At 45.5% G+C, this 18,585-nt stretch overlaps 1 protein-coding gene across 1 annotated transcript in view; it reads left to right on the forward strand.

Moving 5' to 3' along the window:
- MAD1L1 (mitotic arrest deficient 1 like 1) overlaps nt 1-18,585 on the forward strand; it is a 377,764-nt gene that overhangs the window by 217,137 nt on the left and 142,042 nt on the right. The window lies entirely within an intron of this gene.

Below are 18,585 nucleotides of genomic sequence, written 5' to 3' on the forward strand. Positions count from 1 at the left end.
CCTCCTTGAAGGAGGGCAAGAGCACCTGCAGTTGCATGGTGGGCTGGACGTTCAGCCAGCTCCCCTCCTGTGCACAGGAGGGGGTGGGAGTTGCTTCAAGCTTTTATAGTGTTTCATGTTTGAAAGGTGCTGAAGCAAACAAGAACCAGGGCCTGTTTGTTTAATCAAAGCCCATCCTGCAATGAACAGTGTTATCTCTCCCTTCTGTTCTCTCTGAGATGCTGAACGATTCAGCATTGTAGCATTTCATTCTCTTAATTTTTCTTTCTCTCTCTCTTCTTTTTTTTCCCACTTGTGTGTAAATTGCTCCGTGGTAGAAAACCTGCAGGTTTGAAATTACTCAGATTTCAGACAGACCATTGATTTTATCTTGACACCTATTAGAGGAGAATCAAATCTTTTTTTTATTATTACCAATTCCTAGAGACAGGGGAAGTGACAGCTTTGATAAAGCAGGGAGCTAAGAGCTGCTGAGCATCTCTGCTGAGCCATGTTTAGTGTGAAACCTGTCACCCGGCTCTCCTTTAATTGGGTTTCAGTCATCAGAAGGAGATGAAAGCTTTGGGCTGGTGTTTGGATGCTTAGGTCTCCAACAAACACTACAGCAGCTTTGGTTTCAGAGCAGATTACAACTCACTCAGGTCACATTTAATCTGCCAACATTGTCTTACAGTGACTACTGGCTTGCCAGGAAGGCCTGACCAGAGGAATTCCCTGTTTCCTTCATGATGTCTAAAGATGCTTTTCTTTGTTTCCTCATACTGCTCATGAGATGCCGAAACCCCAGCTTTTTAAATTGCACATTCAAAGAAGGAAGATCTGAAGTCTTCAGTGTAGTCAGGCTACTTGTCTGCTTCTGGTCCTCAGTAGGGAGGTCAGCAGCAGCTGTGTTGGGACAGCTGAATTTCATAACAAAGTACTGTGGTTATAGGAACAGGATGGGACCTTCATACTGTGGTAAAGCTGCTATATCATAACAGCTGAAATGATCACCACAAAGGCTTTGAAAACTCATCACAGGATGCTCATGACCCATCTTGTTAATGGTAAAATTACACGGGAAGGGTGAGATACCGTGTAGGTGTGCTGAAAGAGAAGGAAGGTAGTCATCTGGCTTGGCAGATCTAGGAAAGAGCAATCTGCTATCCCCCAGAAGGCTGGCTAATGAGCTGAATGAAGGTAATCGTGCTTTGCCAAGGCTGGGGACGTGGCTTTAATTCTTTAGTTAACAAGAGATAGCTCTGCTCTTCCTTAACTTCTCACTTTGGTTGTGTCTTAGAGGACTGGCTGCCAAAAGCAGCTTCTCTGCAAGAGGAGTCAGGAGGGAAGCATAAATACAGGAATGTGTAAGCTGAATGCTAAATGTCGGTATTGATCAGCATGTGCCACCTGAATAGTCCAGATTCCAGAGCTCCTCAGAGGGGAAAACATCAGCCTTCACATTTTTTATTCACCTTAAGAATCAAATATAATGGCAGGCCAAGCTTAGAGAGACTTTTCTTTTAATAAACACATTGAAGAAGGTTCCTTACAGTGGGAAACCGCTAAGTTAAGCTTAGAAATTCACCTCTTCTATCAGCAATGAGCAAATAGGCTGAAAATATTATTCCACATGCAGATAAGGACACTGAAATATTGCTAGTTTGACATGTAACTTATACCCAGTTCTGCAAGAAATCCCTGGGAAATGATGGGTTAAAATAACGTCCCTATCACAAAGGGGGAAAAGGACCAACTTTACAAAAATCATCAGAAAATATTACTGAACAGAAAGATGATTGTAATTAAAATGTGGGGAAGGCATGGCATCAAATCAAACAAAGGTGTAAGAGAAGGTAGGGGGTGACATTAAGCGACGTAGGATGAGGGTGATTTCTGACAAGCCTTTATCAGCAGTTCCTTCTTCTGTAAAATAAATCCTCTGGCTTTCTGGAACCGTGTTGCCTAAATGGAAGATACATCAAAGGGGTGGATTCAGGTTGTGAATTTGGACAAGGAAGAGGCAAGATGCAGTATTAAGGCTGTGCTTTATGCTGGACCAAAGTCTGTTGGGTTCACAAAATGTGGTGGATGAAATCTAGGGAGACAGGGCTGCTGTTGGTAATTACAGACCTCAATGTTTGACCATATCCATGTGTGGGTAGGAGTAAAGTTTCAAAAACACTTCCCTCCTTTCATGTCCTTTTGTACCTGAGTATTGGCACTTGAATTCTGTTCATTGCTGCTTTGGCTGCTGGTAACAATAGCTCACTTTAGGAACTGCAGGACCCCAAGGGACTGGCCAGAGGGCAAGTGAGCACATGGAAAGGTGCTTTTGTGTTAGGTGGGTGATTCATGTTCCTCGAGCTCAGTATTAGCAAATAAAGAAACTGAGATATTGATAGGTATCTGCAGCAGTGTATATAACATCTGACAGGCCTTTGTGTTCTGTTTTTGTGTGGGGACAGCTTGAATTACGGCTGAAGGCGCTTTCCATCTCCACACACCCCTTCTTCCAAAACCCCTTGGCATTTGACACCTAGCTGCAGGCTGCATTGATTTTCCTTCACCGGTATAAAGACTTTAGCATGGATATTACTCACTGGTCAGCTCTTTACAGCTAATAAAAACCTCAGATTACAAAAACACAAGAAATGTTGAATCTGGAGAGAAATGACACTCTGCTGAGGGTGTCTCACCATCGCCCAGGACATTGTCTTAAGAAAAACATTTGAACTGTGGCTCAGGAGAGGGATTCAAGTAATATATAAAAAGAGCAGGTTTAACCAGACAATTTTATCTCCTCTCCTCTCCCCATCTTTCTTTCAATGAAGGAAAAAAAGACTTCCAGGAAAGTAAATGCTCCTGGCCTACAGTAGGCAGACTTGCTGAGGTTTCAGTGAAAGGTTTGGTTTCTTTAGCTATCTCCAATGATCTGGACTATCTTCATGAGCTGCTGGAGGACGAAGTGCAACTCCAGGGGTGAAAGGGACAGTTCAAATCAGTGCTTTTTGGATAAAGTGGGAGGAAAGTCTTGTGAGGAGTGTTCACAATTAGCATTTCTTACTGCTAGGAGCCTTGTGTTTACAGGCAACCAAGCGGATGTGAAGTGTTCCTTATGCAAATACTACTCTCCTGCTTTTCCTGATCTCCTCTACTCTTTAAGCTGAAGGAGAAGAGATTCTTCAAGTTTGGCTGCTTCAAGGAAGATTGATGAAAATCAGCTGCAGTTTGACTTAATTGGATCCATATGCTTGGAGAGGGAGCAGGACTAGTTAGAAGGCCTCGTAATGAGTTCACAGCTGGTTGGTGAGAAAAATGAGACTCCAGTTAAGAGTTCAGATAAGCAAATCTGTACAGATAAAAGGCAGGGAGATGGTGGTTTGTACACCAAGATGTGTTTAGGCTTGAAAACTGCCTCTAGTCCCCACCCAAGCTAGCAGCCTCATCCCTTTGAGTTGGTGCCTGTGTATTTATCAGGCTAAATGGAAGGAGTCTTTAATTTTTGTTCTTGTTTCTGAGTGAAAGGAATCACCTGCGGAGGTTGGTGATCAGTGAAACCTGAACATGGTCACAGAAAACTGGGGGAGGATCTCAGAGGCTTAGTGAAACCCTGCAAGGGTATTTTGGCTGTGTGAAAGGTTCATGGTTTGGCACAAACTCTGGACTGATCAACTTTGAGTGGGATATTCCCCCGTCGCAATAGCAACTAGTTGTGTTTAGCCTTTCTGCAAGCTGTCAGTATGACAGCCCCACTCATAAAAATGGAATATTATTCATAATATTGAAATAATTGATTTTTGCCCATTATTTTGAAGAGCTCCAAAAGAGTTGAGTAGGTACATAGTTTGGGGATAGTCATCAGGAAATTCTCCCCAGCCAGAAGCTGGTATTTATGTTAGCTTTTGCTGTCAGAAAAGAAAGGACTGAATTAAGACAGTGCCCATGAGGGAACTGTGGACCTGAGAGAGATACTCCTCCACAAAGAATTTGGGGGTATTTTTTCATGCTGGCATGACTTTATGAATGTGTTTGGAGGTGTTCTTTAGGGCATGTCCAGCAGTTCCTTTCTAAATGCCTAACTTTGCTATTTTTACCAACCATCTTTACATTTTAAGATATTAATCTGCTTAAATTAAATCTTGGTTTATTCCAGGCTTAAAATTTATTATTTTTGCACAAATTAAAGTGTAAAGCGCCTGCCCACTTTGGTAGCAGTTGTCTGGTAGCTGTAATGATTTGCAGAGAAGACATTAACGAGTTATGCAAGCAGAAATACAAAATTTGTTGTAGTAAGAGTAGCTGGCATTAAGTTCTGCAGGAGCAGGACATCCGTGGATGGTGGTACATCCAGAGTGCTCTCACATATCTTTTTTCCCCTTGTCTCTGCATTCTTGGTTGTTGGTCTAGTCTCCCTTCTTATCCTACCATGCTGTGTTTTTTAAGGGACTAACAAAACATCGGGGAGCTGTACCCCAAGTGCAGATTCCTCTGTGTGGTGGACAGGGAGCGTTTCTCCTCTTTAAGTGTTAATGACTCATTTTAGAGTTAAGAATTTGGTGGCTGGGTAGTAACTGGCATGGAGTTAAGAGCCCAAGGCAAAGTTGAGGCCATTTAACAGTCTAACTGTTCATTATGTGACCAGTGAAGAATGATGAATGAATCATTTACACTATTATAAAACCTGAAGGGACATTGTCAGTGTTCCCTGATTGACCTCTCAAATGCTCATGAGTCTTCTTCCTGGATTATCTCTGTGCTTTCCCTTTCACAAATTTCCTATCCTTCTTCCTTCCTCTGTGGTCCACCTCAAACTCTCTGGCACAGCTTGTTGTTGTTGAGAACCTCAGGTGGTCAAGTTTTCCTTGAAAAAAAAGAAGGGAAAAGGCTTCTTTAAATGGGTTTGGACTAACCACTTGGCATCTCTTCAGTCAGGTATAGCTTTTGGCAAGGCATAGGAGCAAATTTGTGTGCTTCAGAGGGATGTAATTACGAGATCGAATAGCTGAGAACATGCAGCAGGAGACCCAGTAAAAAGAAGATGAATTAAGCAGTGAAGTGCAGGTCCAGGTCTGCAGAAAGTCGTATCACATCGTATCGTACTGCCCAGCTCATCCAGTACATTGAGTTTCGCTGGAGCAGGTGGCAGTGGATGGGGAACAGCAGTTTGTGATCCCTTCCACAGACTCTTGGATTTATATCAGCAGTAAGACCATCTTTTACAAGCAAAGATTATCATCTCAGCTTCACAGGCTGCAGCCAGTCTTCACTGATGGAAGGAAGCATGTCTCTGCTCCAGCATCTATTGGCAAAGACCATTCTGGGGGTGACCCCACAGTTTAGCTCAAAACACCCATGAAAAACACAAGTGATAAACATCTCTGTTGCCTTGTTTAAATTTACACCATTTCTTTTAATTATCGACCTGATAGCTTAAGTGTTTCACAGGCATTTCATTTGGGGATTGGCATTTCTAATCCTTACCCTCATCACAAAGGTTTTTTCCAGTCTGCAGCTACCTTTGCACTACCAGGAGTCTCCCCAAGACCTAACTAACTTGACTGCTCACTGTTAAGTGTATGACCCAGATGCCATGGGTGGGTTTGTGCTGTGTAGGTATCTCTAGTGCTCGCAGTGAACTGGTAAGGGTATAACGAGTGTCAGGCACAAGAGATTTCTCTCTAATGGGCCTGTAAATTGTGATAAAAGGATTTTATGTGTTACATATAGAAGAGGAAACGTCATGTACCTTGTGCCATGTGGATTAGGTACTGCAGCAAGATCTAGAGCCGGTGTCCGATGGAAGGAGCGTAGTACCTGTGATGCTCCAAGCCCTTAGGACCACCAGGCACCAGGTTAGCTAGGGCTGTGCAATTATTTGAATTAATTAATAGGAATTGGAATCAGTCTGTGAGAGCAGAGAGGAGAAACATAAACACATCACCAAGCCGTAGATTTGCCATTACGTGGTTCAAGGAGAAGCCGTTTCTTGGCCTCAGTGGCCCTGATCAATGTGATGTGCAACGCAGATGCCAAATAAAACAAGGACACACACGGTACAGACTTGCTAATGTTTGCTAACAGCAGGGACCAGGAGTGCACAGAGATTCACATTTGTGCAGGGACATTTTCCCAACATGTCCTTTAAAGTTTTATATTTTTTTAAAGGAATTTGCACACTGAATATTAAACACCTGACACACTATAAATTTCCCTGCCAGAGCTGATGCCCGAATTGTTTATTTCATGCAGCGCTTTTCCTCCAATTCTGCAGAAACTGATTAACATTTGCATAATACATTTAACACAAAAATCCATAATAAATTCATTAATGTACTTCTGCTGCTATCCCTGAAAATACCGGCACTTGTGGGGCATCACACAGCTCATTAGAGGAGCAGAAGGGGAGGATGGGAGAGCACTGGGTTTCCTGAACAGCTCCCAGACAGGGAAAGGTCAGTGCACTAAGCACCAGTACCTGAGCAGCAACACGGAGAGAGATGGGGCATGTGTAATGTCCCACTGGAAAAGGTCGGTGTACCAGCACACGTGAAACACAGACTTTAAGAGCTGGCATCACTGCTGGAGTAGGAAAATTGGCAACAGGCACAAATGCAGATGAGGGGGGTGCTGCGCTGAGGAGGAGGTTGCTCCTTGAGCACGTGTGTTCGAACACTAAGAGATTGCTCGAGTCCTGTGGTGGTGCAAGAGAGCTGGCTTGAAACAAGCCTGGGTTTTCTGAACCAGCATTGCAGAGTGAACAGTGAGCTTTTAAAAGTTGTGCAGGGCTGGAATGAGTCCAGAGTTGGCCGCAGAAATGATCCAGAGGGTTGGAGTAGCTCTGCTATGCAGGCAGGCTGAGAGAATTGGGGTGGTTCAGCCTGGAGAAAAGGAAGTTCTGGGGAGAACTTAGAGCCACCCTAAAGGGTGCTCAGAGTCCCAAAAGGGGCTCTGGGAAAGCTGGAGAGGAGCTGGTGCCAAGGATAGGGAGGGACAGGCCAAGGGGAATGGCCTTCAGCTGCAAGGGCGGAGGTGGAGATGAGATGTGAGGAAGAAGTTCTTCCCTCTGAGGGTGGGGAGGCCCTGGCACAGGGTGCCCAGAGAAGCTGCAGCTGCCTTTGGATCCCTAGCAGGGTTCAAGGGATCTTTGGGCACCCTGGGCTAGTGGAGCATGCCCCTGCCCATGGCATGGATGCCACTGGGGAGCTCAGAGGGCCTTTCCCACCCAAATCAGTCTGGGGTTCTATTATGACCTGATTACATGGCTGGGGGTCACTAAACCACTCCGTCCAGGCTATTCTGTGTGCATGTGCGGCTCTCCTCAAAGGAAAGCTTGGTGACAGAGACACCACTCGCTGTTCTTGCTTCATAAAAAGAGCAAGGGTGTAAGAGAAACAGTGATTCCAGCCCGAGCTACACCTTCCCACAGCTTACAAAATGCCCAGCACCTCCAAATAATGCTGGCTGGTGGAGTCGTGCCAAGCAGTGCCTGCAGAAGGCTCCCATGCCAGGCAAGCATCTCAGCGATTCCCCAGGATCAGCCTGCAGGTGAGAGCCAAAGCTGAGACAGACAGACAGACACAGCCAGCTCCCACAGACACTTCACTTTTAAGCTCCTCTGATCTTACTAATCACAAAGCAAGGGAAAAGCCAAGTTTCAGGAAGCAAGAAGAGTGACTGTCCCTTTATAGTCTTCTGGGTTTTTCCTCTGTAGTGGGTTGATGGCATGAATTAGTTCTCAATTGTTCTTTCTTCCTTTTCTGTTATTCTGCTGCTGCTCTGAATTCTGCTGCCATGTCACAGAAATAAAACACAACTGTTGGTTAGACCCTATAGGGAAAATAACGCCCAGTGAGGGCTGTTTACTGCAGTTCAGTGCTTTTTCTCAGATCAGCCATAAGTTACAGCTCTCTCCACATCAAGCTTTTAGCTTTTCCTTACCAGTCCTCATTGCAGACTTTGCTGATGACCCAATTATTTTCGAATTTCTGATTAAAACAAAGCAATAGGTCACACTTTCATGTTGCCTTCGTCTTTGCCACTTCTCTTGTGGTCTGGCTTCTTGCCACGGGTCTATGTAAAGTCATTTTCAGTAATATTCTTCAACAGTTTTATCCTTCTGATAAGGAGGCTCTGGATTTTTCCTCAACTACTTGGTATGCAGAAAACTCAACACCGTCTCTAAGAGACAGAAGACCAGGATGTGTTACCCAGATTATGGAAAAGAAATGAAGTCAGAGTTTAGCCATTTTTTTTTTTCTTCCCCCCTCTGTTTGTGTGGGGAGAAGAGAAAAACCTGCCTGTTTCATGTTGCAGTGAACAGCAGGCGGTGGTTTTAATGGTGTTAAAATACACATGAGAGAATGAGGGGATGCTCTGGGCTGAGCTGCTGATGGAGATGGCAGCGCGCTTCAGAGAAACACGGTTTCTCTTTGTGACCTTTGTCAGGGGGTTTCGAGCGTGGGGCTTGTTCATGTGTTATCTTACACATCCCAGAACCCTTCCCTTTGATCACACTGACCTACCACCTATTTGATGCCTGGAGCCAGAGATCTGCAGAAAGAAAATGGGTTTCCCCTAGACAATTTTATCACACAGTAGAAGGGAGACTTGACATGCCTCTGTCACTCAGCCGCCCGGCATTGAGCGAGTCCATCTGCAGCCCAGGCTTAGCAGGGGTTGGGGCTCCTGATGTGCCTGGGGAGAGCTGGAGAGGTAAGCGGGAAGAAGGAATGTCCCAATATCCGAGCATCTCTGCCATTGCACCCCAAATGCTGTCAGAGCACCATACGGTCTCTTAAGTTCCCAAATTTGCCTCATTTTCCATTTGCTGTTGTTCAGAAAGACTCCAGAGAGACATAGATCCAGGCAAGCCTGAGAAAAATAATTGTTTTGGACAGCTTTCCTACCGAGACTTGAAAGACAGATAACAGTGGAATGGGATGTAGTGATGTAGGAAGAAGGACTGTGCTCTTTAAGTGAGCTCTGGCTGTCGGGATGGCAGGGTAAGCAAAGCACTGTGCAAAGACATCTTCTTTGCACCTCTCTGTACATTTTCGTGCTGCCTGGGGCAGGCCTGTGTGCCCAGAGGAGCGGTGGTGGCTGTAAAGCCCAGTTGTGTTAGATACAGATGGGAGGGTCCCCAGGTGATCCCTCACATCTGTGTTTAGCTCTGTGAGGAGCACTGCTGATTCCCCTGGTTGACATTTAAACCCCACGTGTCTTAAGCAGCACAGAAGCTGTGCCTGGTCTTTGTGATTTTGGCAGGACATCTTAAATGAAATAAAAAAATCCCTGAAAAGTATTGTGCCTGTTGGACACAACGTAAGATGTTGAGTCAAGATTGTGACCTTTCAGAACAAAGATGCTGGTTTTCAGACAGGGGTTCATTGTGTGTCTGGCTCTACTCAGATGAAAAACTTGAAAACCCAGTAACGTGAAGGCTGTGCAGTGAGGATGAGCTCCACAGAGATGCTCTCGTGTATCTTTGGTTATCTTTCAGTGGATACATCCTTTGTTCTGTGCAGCACCACCACAGTTGCAATCAGTAGTAATTACAGAAATGTTCTCATGTTTATGAGGAGAGGGATGTGAGAAGCTGTTGGCAGGGCAGTCTGTGCAGGAGAGCTTGGCTGTGGGACTGCTTTCCTGCTAGATCCGTCACAGCTAGAGTTGCTGACCTTAAGGTTATTTCCCTAGGAGTCAGGGCTTGCTCAGAGGTTGACCTATTCAGTGTGCAGGGAAAAGTGTGATTAGATATGTGTGAGCTCTCATGATTAATGGGATCATGGCAGAGCAGCCTGAATATTTAAATACAACACCAGGGAATTTATTTTTATATACATATATATGTAAGAATTATTTATATGTTTGCAGAGAAATACTAGAATGCATACAGTTGTATTTGTATGTGGACATGACCTGATATTTGTGGGTGTGAAATAGAGAATTATTTCCACAGAATGTGATGGGAGTGTGGTCAGAGGGATGTTGGCGGTGGCTGAGTGGAGAGGGAAACAGTGGCTTGAGAGGGAGAACAGAGGGAGCGTGTGGGCTGGGGGTTCTTCCCTGGACATGCTGCGACCCAGGCAGTTGCAGACCCTTCCCTTGACGCCTCTTTGAAATTCCCTTAATGTTCCTTAACTGTTCCCTTAATGTTCCTTTGAAATTAAGGAGATGGGAATACTGTAAACACCCATTAGGGTCCTCTGCAGGTGGATGGTGGGAAGGAGTAGTGGTTGTACCACACGAGACAGTTTCCCTGGTGCTGCCTAGCAGCTGTGCTGTGGTGGGACTTACGCCATAACTTACAGTCTGAGTGGTTTGGGGATTGAATGCATTCTGGCCTTTATGCTTTCCAGGAGCTCTGATATCCTCTGAGAGTGATGCTGCTGTTGACACCGCTTAGAAGATAGATCTGTGTCTTCACCTGGAGATTTCTGTGTGGTCCATTCTCTCAAGCATCCTAGAGAAAAAAATACCAGACATGCTGCAAACCAGACCAATGGGTCAATTCACCAGTGTGTTATTCCTCCCGAGCGTACCCTTTCATCCCCTCCCTGTCTCAGCTCTTTGGCTGTTCTGTTCAGCTTAATGCTCTTTACTGATGTTCCATGCTTCCAGGGGATCAAAAAGATAGTCCGAGTCCTTTAGATATGTGTGAAAGTTAGAGATGATGCCCTTCTGCTGATTTACTCGATGATAGCTTGAAAACTTGTTACTGGGCAAGGCTGCTTCTGAAGTATTTATTCCTTTAGGCAGTCAGATCAAGATAATGTTGAATTCGCTGCTTGGAGCAGTTAACTCAAAGCCCTGCCAAATCCAGGGGGTTGCCCCATAGCCATTCCTCTTATTGTTTCAGTTTATCCATAAATCTCTCTTATTCTTATAAATTCTAACTGAAGCGATGACTCTCCCCATCTAAAAAGATTTCAGTGCTGCTTGAAGTGTCCATGTACTGGCAGAAAGAAACAATTGAGCTTTGAGCTTGAACTGAGACACAGATAAGATCACCAGGAGATTTCCACAGCAAATGCAGAATATATTCTTCTCTAATGGATTCCTACTGCTGTCTGGCAAGTAATTGAATTGCTTGGGTGGGAAGGAAGAGGGGACCAGCTTGCTTTTTTGGTTGTTTGGTAGCTGTTTTTTTACGGCCCTGCATTTTGTGAGGGTAGGAAGTGAGATGTGGTTTCTCTGCATGACCCAGGATGTCTGTCAGACATAGGGGAAGCTAATTAAAATGTCACTATATGTACATGAGGGTGATGAGGCAGAAAGGACCAATCACTTCCTTGGTTCCAGGGACTTGCCTGTGTCTGCTTCTATCTACTCCCTGTGAAATCAGCTGCGGGAAGTAAGTAATTCACACTCTGGGGGTAGGGATGAGGCCACGGGGTAAAGCTGGACTCTGTCTCTCTCTGGAGTAAAGCAGAAAATAAATTAAATCCATTCTTGCTCTGCTGCAATCACTGAGGCAGTTTCACTCCAGCTGGGCAATAGCAAGGATGCTGTTTCCCGCTGTCCCATCCGTGTCCACGCTGCTGCTCTCTGTGTCACCGGTCCAAGTGCAAGGAGAGGTTAGAACTGGGTTATCTGGGAGGTTTCCACAGCCTTCCTGAGTGCATCGCTGCGTGTGAGGGGACAGGAGCAAGGCAGCATCCTCCTCTTTCACGTCCTTTTGTTTCCAAGTAGGAAGTATGTCCTGGTAAGCCAAGGGAATGATGGAGAGAGATAATAACACACCCTTTGGTATGTTCTTTGGAAACACTCGGATGGCAAAGAGGTGGTCCAAGGCACGCAGCCTGCATCATTGAAAAACACTGAACAACAGCAAAAGGGGGGGGAAAAAAAGGATGATCATCAGGGAAATTGCTATAATGGTAAGATAATTAGAACGCGGAATGATTAACATTAGTCAGTGTGCTGCATTGGCAAGGACTATGCAAGTTGACATAATAGGCCTCTTCCATACCAAACGCCTGGTTTTTCAGCGTTCAGTTTAACACTTTCATGTGACTTTAATGGAGTTTGCAGATGAACCAGGCATTTGGTTCCCCTGTAGCCCTGCATGGTACTTTTCCTCGCCTGTGGCTACTAGAAGGACCTTCTTGTTTTCCCTTTTGTGTCTGCTGATTACTGAAGGATAAACCCCACTCTCCCCACAGAGCCCTCTGCGTTGCTTTGAATGACAGCCAGGTGTGAACTCATCTGTTGTGCCTGATGAAAATTGACTTCCTTAAAAAATCTCTGAAGTGTGTCCAAAACCAGTTGTAGTCTTCTCAGGGAGAAAATATAAGGATTCAGGAGTCCCAGTGCTGACATTCTCTTCTAAAAACCACTTTTATAATTGTCTAATGGATCAAAAGCCACGGTCTGTTTATCGTCTTTCCCCCTAACGCTTGGAGATCCCCCCACCAGTCCTCCTGTGAGGGCCCCTGGTAAGTCCCTTTGCTTTGCCAAGACTGAACTGGTACATGAGTATGGATTCAGACCATCTAATCGCTGCTTCTGCAACCTGATTGAGTTTGGAGCAAAGCCTGGAGCGCAGAATCCCCTCCGTGAAACCTGTGTGGTTCCCCATCTCTCCCAGTTGTTGCAGACGGGTGAACATCTTTCTCCTTGACTTCTAGCAACCCCACTCACTCACAGACCAGCTCGTTTGACATTTTGTCTCCCTCCTCTCCCCGTTTTCACTGGTTGGTTGTGACATTTGTCCAGGACCTACAGTGGCCATCTCCTTGGCCGGTATCTGTTGTCTGTTCCCTGTGTTGGGCCACTCGTGTCAGGACAAGCTCAGCTTTTCCCTCTGCACGCTGCAGAGATCGGGCACTTCTTTCATTACAGCTGATAAAATCTGACAGTGCTTTGTGACAGAAAATCCCCTGACCTCAGCAGTGCTTTTTTTCCCTCCTCTCACCCCATAACTATGTAAATAAAAAACATTTTCCCTTAGAGTGCCCAGCTTCCCCCTCTTCTCTGAGGCACGTGCAGGCCCTGGAAGGCCCGGCCTTGGGAAGGGAATTGCAGTCACGCAGCTGCGCAGTGAATATGCAAAGGGTGTTGCGTGGGGTTTGTGTTTTGTGGATTATTTTCCTCTCTCCTCCTGACCTCACCTCAGATGAAATTCTAGCGCTTCATCCGTGCCTCTGGGCTGGGCAATCAGCAGATCCGATTGAGGTCTGTAAGGAAGCAGTGGTCTGGCATACCAAGCAGGCCGCATTAGGACGGAGGAGCTGGGACTAATGGGGAGCGAGGCTGGTAGCAGGAGACAGAGAAATATGGCAGAATAAGATTCATTAGGGATCAGATTCAGTAACTGTAAAATGATGAGAAGTTTATGATCAAAGGCTTACTTCAAGCATTTTAATGACACAGTCATTTAATTTGTTTAAAGCAGATAGATAAGGAGTTAAGTGAAATCTACAGCAGGCGTCTCTCTGAGCTGTTTGTGAACCTGTTTCGGGCTACAGGTCGCTGTGAAAGGCGTGGGATGGATGCCTGCTGTAGCGATTGAGTAGCACGTAATGGGCTACCAGTCTTCACAGGCTGATTTACATATGAGGTCAGTAAAACTTAATGCAAAGGCTTGTGGTTTGTCTTAGAAGCGTGCGTGGTTCCTCAGCTGCTTTTAATGTGTCTGTTACTAGCAGGAGTGCCGAATGAAGGAAAGGACAGGATTATCTCAAAACCTTGCCAGGGTATTTAATTCCTGGTGGCAGCATCTCCTCTGGCAGTGGCATCAGTATAGGCTGTTGTAGTGACATCCCTGGCAGTGTTCAAGGCCGGGTCGGGTGAGGTTTTGGGCGACTTGATGTAGTGGAAGGGGTTGGAACTGGATGATCTTTGAGGTCCCTTCCAACCCAAAGCATTCTGTGATTCCATGACAAGACTCAGATGGGCTCTGACCCTTGAACCACGGTCTCATCTGCCATAGGAATTCCACATCTGAATAAAAACTGGCGGAGTCACAGAGGCGCAGAGGTTGTTCCTCATCTTCTCCTCCCACTGCTGAACTTGTGCCACCTTCCATCCCTCGCTTGATGACTCTCCTTTGTTTAACTTCCTTCCCCGCTTTTCTTACCAAACAGTTTGAAAAACAGACAGTTGGATAGCACTTTGTAGCCTGCAGTCACGGAGTGCAGTGCCCTCCCAGTCCCTCTCTCAAGCTTTTAGCCATCCAGCCACTACGAATTGTTTAAACCCAGTTAGAGCTGGAGTGCTGTGCGTATCTGCAGAGTGAACCTAATTCCACTTCTCAAGTAGCTGTTCTCCCCTTCAAAACCCCTCTCCCATCACAAACACAGGTTTGTAATGGATCTAACAGCTCCTAGACCCCACACACTCCTTAGGGTAAGGAGTACTTTCCTCTCATTAAACACTTAGTCTCTGTACACATGCTTTTCACGGCTGTTGAGAAGCAAGCAGAGGGGGCTCTTTCTCTACTCACGGCTCGAGGCTTGTTGAGCTGCTGGAAGCAAAGTAGTCACCACTGCTGCATTGTTTAAGGCTGTGTTACAGCACCAGCTGCGTGTGATGCAGACCCAGTGGCAGAGTTGGTATCAAGCTGGTAGGAAACAGGGAGAATTTCCAAGGGCTCTAGGCCATCTTGTTTTCTACTTGCACGGAAAGTTGCTGTCCCGCAGTGGTATTGATTAGTTTTAAAATAGGGAGGTGATAAATGGAGATTTCAGGTGGTTCTGGTAGATGTGACTACAATGGATGGAGGTGTTTAAATCGCGCCTGGATTTTCTTTCCCTGCCTCACACTGGTGTTCTTGCTCATCTGCTGACGTCTATAACAGCGTGGTCCCACTGAGGGGCGTCTCGGCTCTCTTCGCTTGTGCTTTGCACGGGAACTATCTCCATCCTCTTGTTCCAGCTTCTCTCCCTCGTGCTAGCTCCTTTCCTGCTGCAATTTTCAGGATGCCTGTCACAGCTGCTCAGAGGATCACAGGATCACAGAATGGTAGGGATTGGAAGGGACCTCCAGAGCTCATCAAGTCCAACCCCTCTGCCAAAGCAGGTTCCTTAGGACATATCGCACAGGTCGGCATCCAGACAGGGCTTGAATGTCTCCAGAGGTGGAGACTCCACACTCCCTCTGGGCAGCCTATTCCAGTATGTGTTTGAGAGAGACCAGCTAAGGCCGAAGGCTGCAGGTTCCTTGCAGCATGGCACAGCAGCCAGACCGCAGATCAGATCTAAGCAGCCTGGGGTCAGCTGTCTGTCTGTCTGTCTGTGCATTCCTGTTTCCTGATGGAGAACTGGAAAATATTTTGCTTGTTTGAAAATACGTACCATTTGTTCTCAGAGTGTGAGCGCTGGCAGCCGTGCTTCTCGTGCCTGCACTTCCCTGTTGCTCTGCAGCATCCCTGTGTTTTATCAGCCACTGCTCTTCCCCAAGAGCTTAGAGACTGAGCACTTGAGAGCTCACTTGTAGGGAGGAATATGTAAAAATCTGGGGCTTAATGCACCTTCTGCCTCCAAGTACCTTGTTCATTGAGGGTGCCCATTGTAGACTCTCTATTTTCACGTAACTATTTCAGATGAGAATGATCTAAACCAGCAGCAGCTGCCCAGGCAGGCGCTGACAGTGCAGCACAGTGATCTACTCACAGTAAGAGTGGTTTCCTGCTTCCAACCCTCTGGCAGGGATGCAGAAATAAGTCAGTAGTCTCCTGAAGACAAAGGGTGGCTGGTTGCTTTGATCCTCCCTATGCTGTGGTAGCACCTGAGCAAAGCCCCCATCCATGACAGAAGCACAAGGCTGTCATAAGCAACAAACCCTGGGGCTCTTGTTCGCTGATTTTAAAATATATTTGGTAAAGTAAGCTTATTTCTGGGAAAGTAAAACCTGCCACATAAATGTTGATGAGGTGGCAGAGAAAGCCCAGCAACAGCGAGAGGAACGTGAGGGGTTGGTAATACCAAAAGGTTTGGGGATTTGGTCAGTTTTATCAACTGTGCATGGGTCTGGCAGGCAATACAGAGATAGAAATCCTAGCACTGTTGTGGGTAGAGTGTGAGCAACTTCTGTGGAATGTATGGATACTTCCCCTGAAATGGATGATCTCCTGAAAGGGGATGCTCAGGGCCTTGGCTGTAGCAGCCCCTGCTGATGTCGGTCTGGAGAACACAGTGGATGGACAGCAGTTCAGTTTTGATAGAAAATAGTTTTGCAGTAGCAAATTTCCTTGGGACAAGTTTAATAGATGGTCAAAACCCAACAGATCTGGTGTGCTGTCAGGTTCGTGTAAGTGTACCTGGACCTGAGCAGCTTTGGCCCTTCCTGGGCACAGCAGATGTAGAAGCTGAGCCCTTGGGGCTGCTCACTTTTCCTAAGGTGCTAACATGGACTGCCTGACCTGGTATCCCAACATTTGCTGCCCATCTCACCTAGCAGAGTGGTTCTCCTGATTTCATGGGGGTTTTTTTTGCCTAGCAGTGCTTCGTTTTGAATAGGAGACTATCTCGTTTAACAGCTTTTGAGAGAGGCAAACACATTTCTGTGTGGTTTAACTTAATATACAGGCTGCAGAGCTGAAGTGAAGGCACTGATCAGTTCTTACAGTTGAGATAGCATTCAGAAAACAAATTAGAGTGTGCGGTTGGTAAGGATCCAGGCAGAATTCATAAAATTGAATAGTGTTCTCAAGTTCAACGTGGACAAGCTCATTACTGATCCAGAGAAAGCTGGCATGTATTGAGGAATTAGGGATGTTTGGGATTTTTTCTGTTCCATGTAGAAAGGCAGCCCTGTTACGGTCTCCTCTAGGGCTTTTTTAATGTGGATTAGAATTACTGGCACTGGCCAGGAGGTAGTCTGAGATTAGTGGACCAGGTTTATCTATTACAAAAGACCGGTTTGTAGCAGATTACTGAAGCCTGCTTTCTTCAGTGTACCAGCTCAGGATGTTCTGGGTATTTCCTGAGGGCAGAAATGTAACTATTCATCTGTCTGAACCTCTGTGTGATGGACATGAAGAGCCACAATCATGTGGTTGTTACTGTGACACGTGTGTAAGGAGAGAAATAATCTGCTGCTTCAAGTTGTTTGCTTTCTTGCTCCTCTCCCACTTCTCAGTCGAGGTGCCTTGTTGTCTCCAAGGTGCTCCAAACTGGATGGCAGTTGCTGCCTTCAGAGGGCAGCTGTGGGAGATGGACAAGTCACAGGCAGCAGGATGCTACATGGGGATGTGAGGAATAGTTCGTGAAAGCTCTGTCTTTAATGGAGGTGAACATGTGTGCAGAATGGTTATTTTACAAAGAATGTATATACCTGTGACCAAGAACGATGTCTGTAGGGATGCGTCTGTATTTTGTGACTTCTCTTGAGCTTTCACATCTCAGTCCATCTTTGTTTCTCTCTTCACCACCTCCCAGAAGGATAATCCTTAAATTAACATTTCTCCTTGAAGTCAGGGTGGAGACTCCCTGATTTAAAGCTTGGTGCCCAGGAAAGACAGCAGGCCACAAACCTGTTTCCATTCTCAGATACATTTTTTGCACTCCAGTCACCAAAATAACCCTTGTCATGTTCTAATGAGCTGGGTTACATCTGGATGGATCAGCACACACAAGTTCACATTTTCATTACAACTGTGAGAAAGGCATTTCCTTGAGGGAAAGAAGCCCAGTCTCAGTGGCTGTATCTTAAGCATCATTCTGCTTTTCCATCACCTGAGGATTTGAGCAGCAGCTCTGCCTCCCTGAAATATTAACATGAACACAGATCTGAAAGTATATTTTTATATTTAGAGGCATTGATTCTAATACAATTTCTCTACAAATTAAAACTCTTCTTGAAAAAGATTAAACTGTCAGTGATAACATCTAGGTTCTCGTTACGTCTGAGAGGAATAAATGCTGAAGTTACAGAATTGTCTGGAGGCTTAGAAAGCAAGAGTGGGAATTAACGATATGAGAGAGAATGGATAAAAGTATTGGATAACACTTTTTTTTTTTGAATTGCAGGAAGTGGAATGAGTTGATTTAAGAGGTTTTATGCCCAAAAAGAACACCCATTTAGCCTGACCTGCTGTATAACACAAAATACAGCTTTAAGAGAAATCTCTACCCAGTGACTGGTGGTTGCTCCACGGCTTGTTTTTAATAAGATATCAAATATTGATTTAAAGATACTGAGCAATAGACAGTGTATTGGTTTCCTTGGTTAGCCATCCCTATTAAAAATATATATTATTTCCAGTTCACTGACTTCACCGTGAGCTCCCGGGTTCCCGCTATGCTTTTGTTTGCTGGATTAAAGAACTATCTACCGTCAGGTTTCCACCCAAGACCCTGATGAAATTGCTTCAGCCTGCTCCGTAGTAAATGAAATCGGTTTATTTCCATTCATTTCTCACTGTAAGATATATTTTTCAGACCATGAATCATTCATGGAAATCTACTCCCAAGTTTCCTTAATTTTCAACAATGCTTTTAGCGCTTCCACACCCAACCTGGCTGCATTATCGCTGCAGCAGTCTCATCAGTGCTGCATTCAGGGACAATATTGTTTCTCTAGTCCTACTCATAGCTACGTAAAGATTCTCTCTGTTTATTTTTACCCCTCTGTCCTCACAGCATTAAATCAGAGGTAAAC

The sequence above is a fragment of the Gallinula chloropus genome, assembly GCF_964237585.1.
Source record: "Gallinula chloropus genome assembly, chromosome: 15".
Lineage (NCBI taxonomy): Eukaryota > Metazoa > Chordata > Aves > Gruiformes > Rallidae > Gallinula > Gallinula chloropus.